Source organism: Benincasa hispida, chromosome 1 (assembly GCF_027475165.1).
Source record: "Benincasa hispida cultivar pf3 chromosome 1, pf3_genome.v1.1, whole genome shotgun sequence".
NCBI lineage: Eukaryota > Viridiplantae > Streptophyta > Magnoliopsida > Cucurbitales > Cucurbitaceae > Benincasa > Benincasa hispida.
In genome coordinates this window covers 67,395,007-67,412,785 of record NC_143478.1, presented here as the reverse complement: position 1 = coordinate 67,412,785, position 17,779 = coordinate 67,395,007, and the positions used below count along the sequence as shown (strand labels likewise).

The 17,779-nt window shown below is 37.5% G+C and overlaps 1 long non-coding RNA gene across 4 annotated transcripts; it reads left to right on the top strand.

Annotated features, from left to right (window-relative positions):
• Positions 1 to 95: 95 nt before the first annotated feature.
• On the top strand, positions 96 to 15,000 carry LOC120070412 (uncharacterized). 4 transcript variants are annotated; one of them, XR_016528067.1, is made up of 4 exons: positions 106 to 341; positions 541 to 615; positions 2,420 to 2,710; positions 6,091 to 6,222. It is a non-coding gene; the product is annotated as an uncharacterized LOC120070412 (long non-coding RNA). The 4 variants fall into 4 exon arrangements; XR_016528066.1 differs by lacking the exon at positions 6,091 to 6,222 and adding an exon at positions 14,538 to 15,000 and having other exon boundaries at positions 118 to 341; XR_016528068.1 differs by lacking the exons at positions 2,420 to 2,710; positions 6,091 to 6,222 and adding an exon at positions 14,538 to 15,000 and having other exon boundaries at positions 96 to 341.
• The last annotated feature ends 2,779 nt before the right edge of the window (positions 15,001 to 17,779 follow it).

Sequence of the window (17,779 nt, the reverse complement as noted above, 5' to 3'; positions counted from 1 at the left end):
AAAATTGAAGTAGCCGCCGTATGTGATCTCAAAATGCCCACGTTGCACATTAGATTCAATAGGTGGTAAGTATCTCTCCTTCCTCTATCTATTTCGTTTTAATTTAACAGAAACATCATAAATCAAGGAAAAAAACACTCTAATCTCTCTCTCTTTCTCTTTGTTCTTCCTTGGATTCAAACATGAAATGTTTAAGCATGCAGGTTCATAAATGAAAAGAGAAGAGAAAGATGAACACAAAGATGTATAGTGGTTCAGTGTTTACACCTACATCTACTCTTCAAATGATCTTCAAGCTTTATTCATCTTCTAGATTACAAAATACCAATAAACAAAGACAAGTTCTTCTTCGCACCTCCCTCTTAAACTCTATTTCTCTGTATTTTCATATACAAGCTACTCACACAGAAAATGAATATTATGTTGTGCATTTTTTTTCTTGCTTTTGCTTTTATTATAGATAACTAGAAAACAGCCGAGTAAATTTCTTATAACTATTTAACATCCACTAACTATTTTCTGTTTTATTTGTTTTGACAGGAGTTGGAGATTTTGGTTCAGCTTCTCAATAAATATCCCTTTTGAAGCAAAATCTCCTTGAAGATCATCAAACATGTAACTATTTCCCTTCATTTAAATCTACTACTCTGAGTAGACTTAGGTAATGATCAAATTTAGGTCTTGGTAGAGCTTTAGTTAAAAACCAGTTGCATTTTCTTCTGTTTTGACTTTCTGAATGTTGATTGTTCCTCTTTCAATGATGTCCCTTACAAAGAAAAGCTCTACATTAATACGTTTTGTTCTATCATGATATTGTTGGATCTTTGTGAGGTGTATGTGTTAGGATTGGTGTCTTAAATCTCTTGGTAATCTCGTAGTTTGTAAACATTGCATAAACATACTGTTGTTAATAAAATAAGTGTTATTTTATAAGCATTTACTCAATCCAATAAACTAAAATCCGAGGTTATTTTATGTAATTTAAACAAGTATGTAGAGACATACAAGTGGATCTCGTTTAAATAAAATAACCTAAATGGTCTGTAATAGATGGATAAGGCTGGGTACCTTATCTTAGAGACACTAAGGATACGACCTGCTTTGTAGGTATTACAAATTTTGTAAAGTTCTACAAATGATCTGATCCTGATCATTCATGTGGAGACATCTGAGTGGGGGTTTTCTATATAAAGAGTTTGTATAAGACCAGACCAAGAAATGATTAGTCTTTTTATATAACGTCGTTAATAATAGAGACTTACATTTCACTAGGATGACCATAGGTGACATGACCTGAATCCTAAGTGAGTTGTGAACTCTTGCTTATGAAGGCAGTTCTTGGATTTGCATAGATGGTAGTGGCTAGATTGCCAACTCAACAAACCTACCATTTTGGGGACTCGTTTGACTGGGGAGCTGGGAACATAGCTACACAAGATGAAATTCACTCATTCCCTGATGCAGAAGCAAGTAGATAAATTGCTCCCTTAAGGGTTGATTCCGGGTCTTGAACATAGTGACACACTCTCTCCTGGCCCGAGAGGGACTTAGTCATCGTTGGACTATGACTTATTGTTCATTATAGGAATCAGTGGTGCTTAAGAAGTTAGATGTAACTACAGGCGTAAAATGGTATTTTGGCCTAGCTATACTTATGAGCAATTTGTGAAGGTTCATCGCACTATTGATTGGTTATATCCAATGGATATAGAAATTTATCTGTAGTGCGAAGAGTGCAACTATCGGTCTTTAATGGAGTGACCGACAGTTAACGGATGTTGGGTTATTTAATTAAAGAGTTTAATTAATTATCCGAGTACCATTGGAGCTTCAATCTACAGGTGCATAAGGTCCCCTCTGTGGCTCAACAAGGATTTAATTGAGAATCAATTTTGGATTAATTTGAAGTGTTCAAATTAATTAAGAGAATTAATTATATATGATATAATTAATTAAGTTGATTATATATGTGACATAATTAATATAATGTATTTGATACATTATAATTTAAGGTAATACGAGAGGAATTTGAATATGATTCAAATACCAATTATATGAATGAGATTCATGTAATTAAATATAAATATGATTTATACTGAGAGGAATTAAATATTCGGATATGATCCAAATATCAATTATATGGATGAGATTCATATAAGTGAATATAATATAAATGTCATTTATATTAAATGCCATGTATTGTTGAGAGAAAATAAAATCTATAGTTTATGTTGTATTTGATGCAATATAAACTATAAACTATATGTTATATTTGATATAACATATAGTGTATATATATAATAAAGTAGTTATATATATATATATTATTAATATTAATTTAATTGAAATTAATTAAAGAGAAGGAGTTACAACTCTCTCCCCTTATTGTCTTAATGTTTTTACGTGGGTTGTGATTAAGGTGGTTGGAGATTTTTCATCTTCTTTCTCAATTGGCTCTGAGCGAAGGGTTCTTTCCAAGAAAAAGTTTACAAAGAAGAAAAGTTCTTCTCTTCCCTCTCCCCCTATCCATCTCCTTCCCTCTTCCAAGGATTCAAGCAAAGCCCACAACTCTTGCTTGAATCCTTTATCCCAAGAGAATATAGAGGGTTCTCAAGTGGTGGTGTTCGCGTGAAAAAGGAGATCCGAGTGGAGAAGAAGTTCCGTTTGTGGCTTGTACGAGGGAGTTTTTGAAGAAAGGGTTCTGTAAAAGGTAAGGGTTTCTGAAACCCTAAGTATTCTTTTTAAGCATGCTATAATTGCGTAAATGCATATCTTGTTCTTGATTTATTGTAAAATTTATATTCAATGAGAAATGGAATTTGGTTCGATCTTTTCTTCCACTCAAAGGATCTTTTTTTTTGAAAATTTTCCTTCAGTATGACACTCTTATTGTTGCATCGAAGTTTTACTGATTCTTGTTTGTAGCCTAGTTCACTGATTAAACCTCGTAACCAAATTGCTTCTTTAACAGCCTCTAATACAACTATGAATTTAGCCTCAGTAGTTGATAGGGCAACTACTGGTTGTAGGTTAGACTTTCAACTTATGAGGTTTCCTTCCAACATAAAAGAGAAGCCTCTCCTCTTATCACTGTCCCATGCAAAATCTGCATCAACATATCCCGTTAGGAATAGTTTAGTTCCATTAAGAGCTATGTATAGAAGGCCTTTGTTCACTGTTCCCACTAGGTATCGAAATACCCATTTAATAGCTTCCTAATGGTTTTTACCTAGGTTTCCCATATACCTGCTGACCAAACTTGAGCTATAAGCTAGATCTAGCCTGATGCACACCATTAGATACATCAAACTCCCTATGATGTTAGAATAGGTAACATTAACCATAGGTTTCCTCTTAACTGGTTTTCTAGGAGAGTTTGTAGCAGATAACTTGAATTGTTGTCCCACATGAGTGTTCACAGCTTTGGCATTGGTCATGTTAAATTTGTCTAGCACTTTTCTAGTGTACTGACCCTGTGATAGAAATAGTTCTCTTATACTTCTTTGCCCTATAATCTCCATTCCTAAGATCTTCTTAGCTGGCCCTAGATCCTTCATCTCAAACTTAGCACTTAGCTAATCTTTAATCTCATTTAATTTAGTCAAGTCTTTCCCTGCCAACAACATATCATCAACATATAACAACAAATAGACTAGACTGCCATCACTAAAGGTTTTAAAGTAGACATAGGGGTCATGTAAGCTTCTGGCAAAGTTTATTTGGTCTACGAAGTCATCAAATCTCTTGTACTAGCATCTAGGTGATTGTTTGAGCCCATATAAAGACATTTTCAACTTGCAAACCAAATTTGTCTTCCTTTGAATTTCAAAACCTTTAGGCTGTTCCATGTAGAGTCTTCTTCTAAGTTTCCATGTAGAAAGGCTGTAGTGGCATCCATTTGCTCTAGCTCAAGGTCTTCACATGCTACAATAGCTAGGAGAACTCTAATTGAGGTATGTTTTACCACTGGAGAGAATATTTTTGTATAATCGACCCCTTCCTTTTGTTTAAAGCCTTTAGCTTTGTGCTTCACTTCTTCATTACTTTTCCCTATAAACTTATTCTTGTAAACCCATTTACAAGGAATGATGCCATTATTAAGTGGTTTATCCACCAAGATTCATGCTTCATTCTTGTAGAGGGAGTCAATCTCACTTTTCATAATGCTAACCATTGGTCTTTTTCATCACTGTTTAAGCTTCTTAAAAAATGTTAGGTTCTTCATTATAATTTTCCATAAAATGAATAGAAATGCAATAAGCTCTTACAAATCAAGAGGGAAGTCTGGTAGTCCTTTCTCCGTCTCTTGAAGGTAGATAGTCATGTAGGTTCTCAACTTGGCTATCTGACCTAACTTCACAGGTGCTAGGGGCATTTATGGGTTGTATTGGATCTTCAACTATCATTGAGTTCTCAAGACTAGGGTGAACTTTAATGTGTGAGCTGGTGGAGGGTTCAAATTGATTCTTTAGGATTGATTGCTTCACTGTTTCAGAGTCCATATAGGACTCACTTTCTTTGAAAGTCACATATATGCTGATTAAACTTCTATTAGAATTGAAATCCCATAACTTGGAACCTTTTATTCCTTTAGGATACCCTATGAACATACATTTCAAGGCTCTAGGTTCCACCTTACTTTGCTTAGTATGAACATAAGCAGTGCATCCAAAAGGCTTTAGATTTGAAAGATAAGGGGTATTCCTCTCCACTTCTCTTCAGGAGTTTTCATGTCAATATAAACACTCGGGCTTTTATTAATTGTGTAATGTGCTGTAACAAAAGCTTCAACCCAAAATTCTTATGAAATTCTAGCCTTTGATAGCATACATCTAACCTTTTCCATCAGTGTTCTATTCATCTTCTCTGCAACTCCATTTTATTGAGGGGGTATAAGTTACTGTTCTGTGTCTAGTTATTCCACACTCATCACAAAGAGAGCTAAAGTTTTTCTCTAGAAACTCTAGGCCATTATCCATTCTGAGAAATTTAATTCTTCTTTCAGTATGAGTTTCAACTTTAACTTTTCAAATTTTAAAGTTTTCAAAGGTTTGATCTTTAGATTTAAGCAAGTATGTCCACACCTTTCTAGATTAGTCATCTATAAGTGATAGGAAATACTTGGAACCTCTTCATGAAGGGGTTTTAAAAGGGCCGCATAGGTCTCCATGGATATAGTCAATGATGACCTTGGTTATATGAACTCCTTTTGTGAACTTCATTCTCTTGGATTTTTCATACACACAATGTTCATAAAAGCCGAGTTTTTTAATGCCTCTAGTCTAAATCAAGCCTTGCTTCATGAGTTCATTCAAGCCTCTTTCACTAATGTCATATAGGCCATCAATTTTCTTCCCTATAAGGACTGTTCTCCCTTGCTTTTCTATCGTTAAAGAACCTCTTTCACCAGTGAATGTACAACCCTGGTCATGAAGTATACCCAAGGAAATAAGATTTCTTTTGAGCTTTGGAACATAACATCCCTCAATAGGACTTCCCATCTGCAAGCTTTAGTAACACTGAGCCTATTCCAATGATTTCATACTCATTGTTATTACCCATGTAAACAAAGTCTCCTTCCTCTGATTTGTAATCAATAAACTAGCTCTTCTTAGAAGTCATGTGATAGGTACATCTTGAATCTAAGACCGGTCTCCCTCATCAGTTTCAAAGACCATAGCCTTTTGTTTGCAGCAAAAAGTACCTTAGTGTACTCATAAGTTTCTTCACCAGAAAGCCCTTGATGTCTCTCATGTACCATTGATTCTGAATTCGGCCCGTAATGGCCCTGGCATTCCCTGCGTCCCTTGCGACCTGACTATGTCATCCTCCCTTGCCTTTAATACTTTTTAGAAGTGAAAGTTGTTCCCACAAATCAACACGAGTCCTTTCAGTATGCTTTATCCTCACTCAAATGCATCCTAGGAAAACTCCCAGGAGATCACCCAACATAGGATTGACCCAAGCTAAGCACGCTTAATTTTGGAGTTCTTATGATTGAGCCATAAAAAAGGAAGGTGTACCTTGTTGGTATATATAGTAACTTTCAATTCTTTTAAGCCTTTCTTAATCATACTTTCATGTCTTCAGGATCCCTCTCATCTGGATGTGATATCGATTCATTCATGTACCCCTCATGAACTCGGGACGTTACATGCGCACCAGCTTCCACTTGGTTCGTCCCCGAACTACATCTTACTGGGAGAGGTTTCGCTCTGATACCATCTGTAACGACCTTAGTTTCCTACTACATTCTAGGACGCTACTTCATGCATGCATAGGCCAAATCGTACAATTTCTTTTAAATCATCAAATTAAAGAGCCAAGATTTTATTTAATAATGCTCAAATGAGCAAAGATGTGAAAACATAATTAAATAATAATAAATAAACTAAAACAAAGTAAAATAAAATAATTTACTATTCGGGGTACCCTTAAACCCTACTAAAAACAAATGAATAAAATTAAATAGTCAAATAATAAAATTGATATATTTTGCATAAAAGTGAAAAAAATGCCTAACTCCTAAACCAGGTTTCAAAACATAATACTATATACGGAAGCAGCGAATCGTCCTAATGGCCAAGTCATGGATCTCTCTTGTCATGCACCAGTCTGTCATTACTTTTACCTGAAAAATAGGGAAAGAAAAGGGTGAGTATAAAATATACTCAGTAAGCGGCCCACTACTGGGCTCACTCAGTGATCTATTAGTCTATCAATTGGACCCAAAATAAGTAGTGACACAAAGGTCATGACATAAATACGAGTGGTAATCCCAAAAAGGACACCATAGGTGTGGGCTCGAAGGCTCACACATGCGATGTGCATGGCCCAATGGTACATTAACAGTCACTAAAATCTCATATGGACATAAGCTTACAAACATCCAGTACATAATCAAACATAAGCATGCAAGCAAGGCCATGACTCAACATCAAACTTTAACAATACTTTAATCAACTGTTTCACAGTCTACTCATACCACTATCTTCAGTTTATCCATGCACCTTATCACATCAAATTCAGCACAAAAACCCATAATGGATTGAACTTCCTTCACCGCCGCACGTTCCTGTAACCAATCATAAATTAGGCCCAAGAATCTCAAGAGACAGTGGGCTGCCAAAAGGGAACCGATACTTACCCTGAACAGAAGGATTAGGTAGAACCAACCATGAATCGGCGACAACTGAAACTTTTTTGGTGTGCAAACGAACGAGGTGAGCGATCTGACGCACGCTGGGCTTCGGCTAACGACAAAACGTTGATATGTGGCGGACGAACAGAGGCGGAAGGGGAGCTCGGCGTGGCTGGAACTCGCGCGACTGGTACGAAGGGGGTGAGCGATCCGCGTCTGGTCGAGTGAAGGATAGGATGAAAAAAGACGGCGAGCGGCAGATGGATCTGCCTTCTGGTTTGTGCTCGACGGCGGCTTCGGCTATGCACCTTGTCGACGAACGGATAAACGACGGCGAAGAGTGCGGTTGATGCGGACGAAGGGCGGCGTGGAGTAGCAAGCCCGAATGGTGACTGCAGAAAAATTGGGGGGGGGTGGGAGGTTGGAAGAGGAAGAAGAAGAAGAAAAAGAAAAAAAAGAAGTTTTTGCACGTATCCCAAGGCCCCCTTTTGAAACCCTAATTCCTTCTTCCTAAAATAACCAACATTTCCTTTTTTTTTTTTTTTAAAAAAAAAACTTTAGGGCGTTACACTCTCCCCCCTTTTAATAAACTTTCGTCCTCGAAAGTTCTAATCCTGGAAGAGCTATGGATGCAGTGCCCTCATCTTGTCCTCGTGCTCTCAAGTTGCTTCCTCAAACTGATGATTCTGCCACATAACCTTCACCAATGGCACCTCCTTGCTGCGTAAAACTTTCACCTCCCTGGCCATAATTTGCGCGGGCTTTTCCTTGTAACGCAAGTTTTCATTCAGTTGCAAGGGCTCAAAGTCCACCATATGAGACGGGTCTGTTAAATATTTCCTCAGCATGGAGACATGAAATACATTATGGACCACGGAGAGGGACGGTGGCAAGGCCAAATGGTAAGCCATAAAGCCGACCCATTCCAAAATCTCGAATGGCCTTACAAAATGTGGACTTAGCTTACCCTTCTTCCCGAATCTCAGGACACCCTTTATCGGCGCTACTTTCAGGAACACTTTGTCACCTGCTTCGAACTCCAGATTTTTTCGCCTAACATCCACATAACTTTTATGTCTACTTTGTGCTGCTAGCATTCTGGCCCTGATTTTTTGCATGGCTTCATTCGTCAACTCCACTAACTCAGTCCCCACCAGTTTCCTCTCCCCAATCTCACCCTAGAAAACAGGAGACCTGCAACCTCTACCATAAAGAGCGTCAAACGGCGACATGTCAATGGTAGCCTGATAGCTATTATTATAAGCGAACTCTGCCAAATGTAAGTGGGAGTCCCAACCCCCTGAGAATTCCAACACACAAGCGTGCAACATGTCCTCCAATATCTGATTTAAACGTTCCGTTTGCCCATCAGTTTGGGGGTGAAACGCTGTAATAAAATTCAACCACGACCCTAAAGCTGTTTGGAGGCTCTTCCAAAAACTGAAGGTGAAACGAGGGTCTCTGTCGGACACAATTGACACTGACACACCATGAAACCTTACTATCTCACTCATTGGTGAGTCTGTCTATCACAACCCAAATCACCGAGAAGCCCTTCGTTGTCTTGGGCAATCCCGTAATAAAATCCATAGCCACGCTCTCCCATTTCTACTCTGACACATCCAATGGTAGTAGCAAGCTTGCTATCTTCTGCCTCGGGGTCTTCACCTACTGACAGACTAAACATCTACTGACATATTCAGCTATCTCCCTTTTCATATTGAACCACTAGTAATACAGTTTCACATCTTGGTACATTTTGGTACTACTTGGATGCATCGAGAATGGAGAGTTATGAGCTTTCACCAACATTTTTCCTTTCAATCCATCATCTGCTGGGACGCACAACCGTCCCTAATACAAAAGACCCTTGTCCACTGACACAGAAAATTCACTTGCCTGACCTGACCCTACCTGACGACACTTCTGGACTAGATCGGGATCACCCTGTTGTGCATCAATAATCCGCTGCCTCAAGGTTGGTTGCACTGTCAACTGGGCTAGCTGCGAAGTGACTTCTCCCACTACCACCGCAATCTCTGCTCGTTCTAGGTCTTTACACAATTGACCTACTTAGTGATCAAGGCGGCTGAATGAGCTACCTTTCGACTGAGGGCATCGACTACCACATTCGCCTTACCTAGGTGATAGAGGATCTTGCAGTCATAATCTTTTACCAACTCGAGCCACCTGCGCTGCCTCATGTTTAACTCTTTCTGGGTGAAGAAGTATTTCAGACTCTTGTGGTCAGTGAACACTTGGATCTTTTCCCTATATAAGTAGTGTCTCCAGATCTTCAAGGAAAACACTACCACTGCCAATTCCAAGTCGTGGGTAGGATAGTTGCGCTCATGGTTCTTCAACTGGCGGGAGGCATAGACAACCACCCTATCATATTGCATAAGCACACAACCCAAACCCTTCTTAGAAGCATCACTGTAGATCACGAAGTTCCCAAAGCCATTTGGTACGGTGAGAACCGGGGTCGAAACCAACCTCTGCTTGAGGTCCTGAAAACTATCCTCACATGCTTTTCTCCAAACAAACGAAGCTCCCTTCCTGGTTAGCTGGGTCAACGGTGTGGCCATGCTAGAGAAATTCTCTACAAACCTACGATAGTATCCAGCCAAACCCAGGAAACTACGCACCTCACTGACTGTCGTAGGGCGGGGCCAATTGGTAACGGCTTCAATCTTAGCTGGATCCACTGAAACCTCGTCCTTCGACACCACGTGCCCAAGGAAGGACACCTTCCATAGCCAGAACTCGCACTTAGAAAACTTTGCATACAGTTTGTTTTCCCTCAGTGTTCCTAGGACCTTCCTAAGATGTTCTTCATACTTCGCCTCTGTCTTGGAGTATACCAAAATGTTATCAATAAAAACGATTACAAAGGCTTTTAGGAAGTCCTTGAACACCCGGTTCATCAAATCCATGAATACCGCTGGAGCATTGGTTAGACCAAAAGACATTACAATGAACTCGTAATGCCCATATGTTAATCGGAATGCAATTTTCGGAATATCACTGTCGCTGATTCTCAGCTGATGGTAACCTGACCATAGGTCAATCTTGGAAAATACGGTAGCACCCGTAGCTGGTCAAACAGGTCATCGATTCTAGGAAGTAGGTACTTATTCTTAATGGTCACCTTATTCAACTCCCTGTAGTCTATACATAAACGTAACGACCTATCCTTTTTCTTCACAAGCAACACTGGTGCACCCCAAGGAGAAACACTGGGTCATATGAACCCTTTATCAAGCAGTTCCTGCAATTGAACCTTCAATTCTTTCAATTCTACCGGAGCCATTCTGTACGGGGCTTTGGATATAGGAATAGTGTCTGGCTCTAGTTCAATCGTAAAATCAATCTCTCTTAGTGGAGGCAATCCTGGAAGTTCTTCCAGAAATACATCGGGATAATCTCGCACAACTAGTTCAGAGGTTAGTGCAACCTCGGTTTTCCTTGTGTCAACTACGCTAGCTAGGATACTCCAGACACCTTGGCTAATCAATCTCTTATCCTTAAATGTTGAAATCACCTTAGGCAAAACTACTGTCTCGACCCCTTTGAACTTAAAGCTGGCTTCTCTAGGGGGGTTAAAATTCACCTCCTTACGAGAACAATCTATACTAGCATGGTTGGCAGCCAACCAATCCATCCCAGAATTACATCGAAATCATGCATGTGTATTACTATCAGAGTCACATCAAGGGTGCGATTTGCTATTTCTAACGACATGCTTTTATCTTTTCACTGGCTATCATAATTTCTCCCGACGGTGTAGACACTGACAAAACATAGCCCAAAGGCTCCAAAATTGACATGGCATGCTTTACAAACAACGAAGAAATGAAAGAGTGGGACGAGCCAGAGTCAAACAATGTCAAGGCATAGTGCCCCAAGATTGGGAGCGTACCTGTCACCACTATTCCCGAGTGCTCAGCTTCCCGATGACTGGTGGCGTAGACCCGACCTTACTGCTGCTATTGGTTTGAACTACCCTAATGCGAACTCGGGGGCTGACCCCTCGCACTTCCGAAACCATTACTAGGGCATTGGTCTGCCGTACGCCCTATCTGCTTACATTTGAAGCATGTCCCTATGCCATTCAGACAATGTCCCCAATGACGCTTCCCACAAGACTTGCAAACCGACTTTTCCCTCCAAACTCTTCCTGAAGTCGTAGCCTGTCGTTGAGCATGGCCTACTGACCTGCTTATGCTCTGGACCTTCTGCGGAGGTCCCAAAGCTTTCTGCTTAACCTTTCTCTTCTGGTCGGGGGCCGGTTCCTCCGTTAGGGACTTCAGGAACTCTATCCCTGAAGGACAACCCACGCATGCTGCCGCTCGAAAGGTTGCGGCATAGGTGGGAGGCTCCAGGGCTTGCACGATGCCTCGCACCCTATCTTGGAGTCCTTGCACAAATCTTTCAACCCTTTTTGCCTCGGTAGACACCAGGTCAGGGGTAAAACAAGACAATTTGTCAAACTCCTCTTCATACTCTTCCACTGTCATGGTTCCCTGCTTCAAGTTCATGAACTCAGCCTGCTTGTTGTACCTCATATGAGCAGAGAAGTACTTCTCATAAAACCGCTCCTTTAACTGATCCCACGTGGCTTGGCCTCCACTGACTTCTATTATTCTCTCAGTCGAGCGCCATCAACGCTTGGCATTGTCGATGAGAACGAAAGTGGCACACTACAGCTTCTGCTCCTCTGGACACTTCATATACTGGAAGATCCCCTCAACAGTAGACAACCACAATTTTGCATTTGTGGGGTCTTTTAAGGATCCGTTAAACATCGGGGATCATACTTCTTGAAATCTCACAGGTATCCAGCTTCCAACGAAGGGCCTGCCACGGTTCGACTCGTGGCCCTATCCTGATTCTGAGCTGATGGTAATGGGACTGACAAGGATGGCGCCTATTGTGACTGTACGTGCTGGGCGATCTGCTCGGCCACCATGCCCCTTAGCTGTCCCACCACGGCTTGCGTGACGACGTTCCCAGTAGCTGCAGCCATAGCCATATGTTCTACTCGGATTTCTGAGGACGACGGTCCTGGTGGGAGTACAGTTGAAGTTCGAGGCCCACTTCTTGGTCTAACCCTCTGCCAGGTTGACCCAGAGGGGTCACGAGGTGGCAGATCCCATACCTCTTTGCTCTGCACCTCGGGTTCTTGCAGGTCGGGGTCCCGCTCCCTAACTATGTTCTTGCCTCGACTTCCCCTTCCTCTATTCGTGGTGCTATACCTGGTGACCACACATATCACTTTAATACATACTATCATGGCAAGTGAAACAGGGCCCCATTCGCCATTTGAAGGCGGGGACAGGGGTGGGGATTCCCCGTCAGGGAAACGGGGCCCCATTCGCCATTTCCCTGCGGGGATTCCTCTACTAATTTCCTGCGGGGAATCCCCTATTAGATCCCCGCGGGGATTCCCCCCCCCCCCCCCCCCCCCCCCCTCCCCCCTTTTTTTTTTAATTTTTTAAGTTTGGGCTTAAATTTAGAATTTATATATTCAATATTGGGCTCACAACACTATAAGTCTATAGTATACATTATAAACATACATATAAATAAGTTATTTTATATATTATAAATATATATTTATAAAATATTAAAAATATAACTATATAAAATCGAGGTCGGGATCGGGGCGGGGATACCATCCCCGTCCTTGCTCCGTCCCCAGATGGGACCCCGAAAAAATTCTTCGATTTGACCCCATCCCCGGTCAAACTGGAGATTCCCCGCCTCGATCGGGGTGGAGCCCTGTAGGGACCCGACCCCGAAGGGAATTTTGCCAACCCTAGGATCAGACCATCTGTGACAAGTCACAACACTTGTGATTATTTCACAAAGCGGGTTGCGTTCGTAGCGTTACCAGGATAAGGTTTCCTTCCTATATCCATGTACTACAAGACCATTTTGATTATCACTCAAGACATGATCCTTTTGTATGTCACCACATACATGTTTGAGTCACATACAGATAACTAGGGATTTTATGTTTATTAGTTTGTGATAAAACAAATAAAACAAGCAACTGAGCGAAAATACAAGATGTGAAGTAAATATCATATATCAATAACACAAACGTTCGTACAAATTGTTTACAAACTACAGGACATGAGACTTTAGGGCATCAACCCCAACAAAGGAAAGTCTAACCCTCATCCCAAAGACCTAAGCTATTATGTAGCAAGAACCTTTGAATCTATGAAATTAACACTTCCCTATATAATTTAGTTCAACTTTGAGAAAAGGCTAGAATTACATTACTTCTTGGTCGAAAATCTTGAAGCAATATTGGAAAATCTTATTCTACATTAAGTCACTCCACAATCAACTCGATGAAGGTTAGATTGAATGGCTCACATGCATTCTATCAAGAGAATTGTAAAATTCTAAGGGAAAAGTCTCAATTATGAGATCTCGAATTTCATTAATCAAAGCTTCTTACAAATGAAGGATAAAAGACTTTATATAACCTTGTAGAGATTCTAATCTATTTAATACAAAGCATTAAATTCCTTCTCATCCTCCATCTTTAATGTAACATCATTAATGGCAGCCTCCATCTTTGACTAGTCATAGAAATAAAATTAAAGTTGAAAGTACAATAAAATGTTTGTGAACATAATACAAAAATTCTTCAAAGTTCTTGAACTCGTGGAAACTTAATGTCTAGTCCATGTTCCACTTCAACCGAACAAACATTGACCTTCAATACTCCAAATGCTCCTTTGCTTATTGGATCAGCATTTTCCACATGAAATAGAGGAGAACCGACCCTATCCAATCTTGTACATGAAGAATAAATGATTGTTGAATCTTTGCTACTTTGGATCTTGTAATTGGTCCAATCAGAATGTGCGGAATACCTTGATTCTTATCAAAGTATCCCTCCTTCCTCTATCTCTTTCATTCTAATTTGACTGAAACATCATAAATCAGGGAAAAAAAACACTATGATCTCTCTCTCTCTTTTTGTTCTTCCTTTCAATGAGAAACTTGAACATAAATTCTTGGATTTAAACATGAAATGTTTAAGCATGTAAGTTCATAAATGAAAAGAGAAGAGAAAGATAAACATAGAGATGTATAGTAGTTTGGTGTTTCCACCTACATCTACTCTTCAAATGATCTTCAAGCTTCGTTCATTTCAAAATTATAAAATACCAGTAAACTAAGACGAGTTCTTCTTCACAACTCCCTCTCAAACTCTATTTCTCTGTATTTCGATATACAAGCTACTCACATAGAAATGAAATTTATGTTGTGCATTTCTTTTCTTGCTTTTGTTTAACTAGAAAACAACCGGGTAAATTTGTAATAATTATTAAATAGCCACTAACTATTTATGTTTTATTTGTTTTGCCAGGAGTTGGAGATTTTGGTTTAACATCTCAACAAAAGTATAATCATAAAGAGAAACTATAGTGTATTTAAAAAACAAGATATATCTTTATAAAAAAGAAAAACATATGTAGTTGAGAAAATACCCTATATTAAAGAAAAAAAAAAACAACATAACCAAGTATATAATCGTTTGTAGAAGCCAAAAAATACAACACAACACATATAGTAAGAGACTGTTTGGGGCGCTAAGATGATATAGGATGTGGGGAGTTCTAATGTCTGGGGAGTTCTAATGTATGTGTTTGGGTGTGTAGAGTTGTTATGTCTGAGTTGATATGTCTGTGTTTGGATGTGCAAAGTTGTAAGTCTGAGTTCATGTCTGTGTTTGGGTGTGTAGAGTTGTTATGTCTGAGTTCATATGTCTGTGTTTAGGTGTACAAAATTGTCATATTAGTGCTATCTGGTTTAGTTTTTATACTCTATAATAATTTGCCTATATGAAAACTATTTTTTTTAAAAAATCTTATAATCAAATTATTGTATCCATCCTATTTGGAATACGACATTGATTGCATTTTTTTAATTCTTTCGAATCTCAAGATATGATATACAATTCAATTTTATATTAAAATAATTAAAAATGATTATATTAATTACTAAAATTTATTAAGTCTAAGTAATATATTTATATTTATTAATTAATTAAGCTATATTTTTATTGTTCAATCTTCAAAAAATAAAAATCTCACATTGGTAACTTAGGTAACTTCAATATTAAGAGCATGTAAACATTAAAAATAATTGAACACAATGCAAATACTCATAAAAAGATTTTAAAATTAATAACACCAAAATTAATAACATAAAAAAATATCAAACAATCCATGTAATATATCCATTGTATAAGTAACACCAAAATTAATAACACACACAAAAAAAAAAAAAAAACTGAAATGGAATATAAAGGAATACAAAAAAAAGTAACACACCAACCTCAAACTAATTGAATATTCCGTATTAGTTTGGGCTGCATAACAAAACAATAAAAGGAAGTTTAGAAAAAAATCTAGAAATACTTATAATGTAAGAAGAGAACTAGTTCGAATAGAGAAGTACCTATGTTACTTATATGAAGTACGATATGGATGGAGTCTATGGGTTGCTGGATCAAAATACAATGAGGCACCCTACCACCCACCAAACAACAAAAAGTTAGAAACTTAATAATATGAAAATAACAAAACCAAACATTAGAAAGTAGAGAAAGAGAAACCGAAGTTAAACAACTCACTGAATTGAAAAAATAAATCTTAGACAGTGGAGGCTCTCAACAAATAGAGAATTACTAATGTTGTTATATAGGAAAAGTGAAGGGAGGGGATGGTTGTTGAATATTAATAACAACCCCAACAAATATTAAAAAAAAAGTGTGATCAGTTTCAGAATATTAAGTTTACATCATGCATGAACTCATATCCAATTAATAAATTGGTTGAGTCATTAATGAAGTGGTTGAATGGGTAGTGGAAATACGCAAGTGGAATTAAATCAGCAAACAATCAGAACAATCATTAATAAAATCAGCAAACAATTAGAACAGTCATTATTAAAGTTGGTGGCCAGTTTAAAAAATGAGGTAACTAATAATGCATAATATTGAAAACGTGCAAAATATACGAGTATGATCGAGTATGATTGAGTATGTTCAAGCATGATCGAGTATGAATGATCGAGTATGATCAACCATGATCGAGTATGAATGATCGAACATGGTTGAGTATGAACGATTGAATATGATCGAGTATGAACGACTGAATATGATCGAGTATGAACGAGTATGATCTAGTATGTTTGAGTATGATCAAGTATATTCAAGCATGATCGAGTATGTTAAAGCATGATCGAGTATGAACGATCGAGTATGATCGAGTATGTTCAAGCATTGAGATGATATACAATACACAGAAGGAAAATGACAGTGAAATATGAACCACGTTCTAAAAATGGATCCACAAACAATTAAAATCGGTGAGATAGGATAATGGCTTCCAAACATTGAGATGATATAGGATATAGGAATATACCATCTCATATTGGGTACCCAAATAGCCCCCAAGTATATTAAAAATGGTGAAATATTTTATTGTTCTCTGCTTGATTGAGGGTTGTTTGGATTAGTTAAAGAAAAAAATGTTTTTTTTTTAAAAAGTCATTTTTATTTAAATTCTCTGAACTTTCAAAGGAGTTTCAAAAGCTATTTTGAGTTGTTAAATACTATTTTTTCTAAAATAATTTATTTTCAAGATTAAATAGTTGAAAATTTAAACCAAACACACCTTAATATATTTTGAGAGTATTCTCGATATATTGAGGAATGTATGCACGTGAATTGGGCGTGATTTGCTATTTTTTTTTTACTTTTACTTTTTTCTATTTCTCAAAATGAAACCTGAAAAAATGCTATCACATCTAATTTCCTGGGATAGGAACCACAATTCAATTGTTCGATTTAGCTACTCACTAAATATTAAGTTAATATAAAATATTACTAATTAGTTTATGAACTTATTTCATTTTTAAATTTTGTATAGTTATTATTTGTAATATCATATAATATATAATATATTATATAATACATATTTTAATTTACAAAAAATAATTGAGTTTATAACATGAAATATTATATTTGTTATTGTTTTTATCTTTTCTAATATTATTTTGCATTTTAAAATTTTGAACTTAAAATCTCGATATACTAAAATAATAAAAATGTTGTTTTCAGAATTTGCACAATTTGGATCACAAAATCCAAAAACAGTTTTAAAAGACAGAATTAGACTGCTTACCAAATGTATATTTGTTGAGCTCAGTCAATCTGAAAACATGAAACAAAATATGCATTGTCTACCAAACAAGTCTTAAGCTTTTAATTACATTGCTAATATCTTGACATTTTTTTTTAAAAAAATTAATCGATCTATTAGATACAAATTTGAAGTTTACCTAATTGAACCTTAAATATTCGAGTTTATGTCTAGTAGATATGTGAATTTTAAAAAATTTAAAAGCTCATGAATTAAACTTGTAATTTTGAAAGTTACGAAAGTAGATGGACACAAGTCTCAAAGTTTAGGACTAAATTTACAACTTAACATTTATTTTTTTTTTTCTGAAGCTCAATTATTTTTATTTAGTTTTCTTTTTAAAATTTATGTAAGTTTCAATTACACATCTGAATTTTGAATTATAATTATATATATGTAT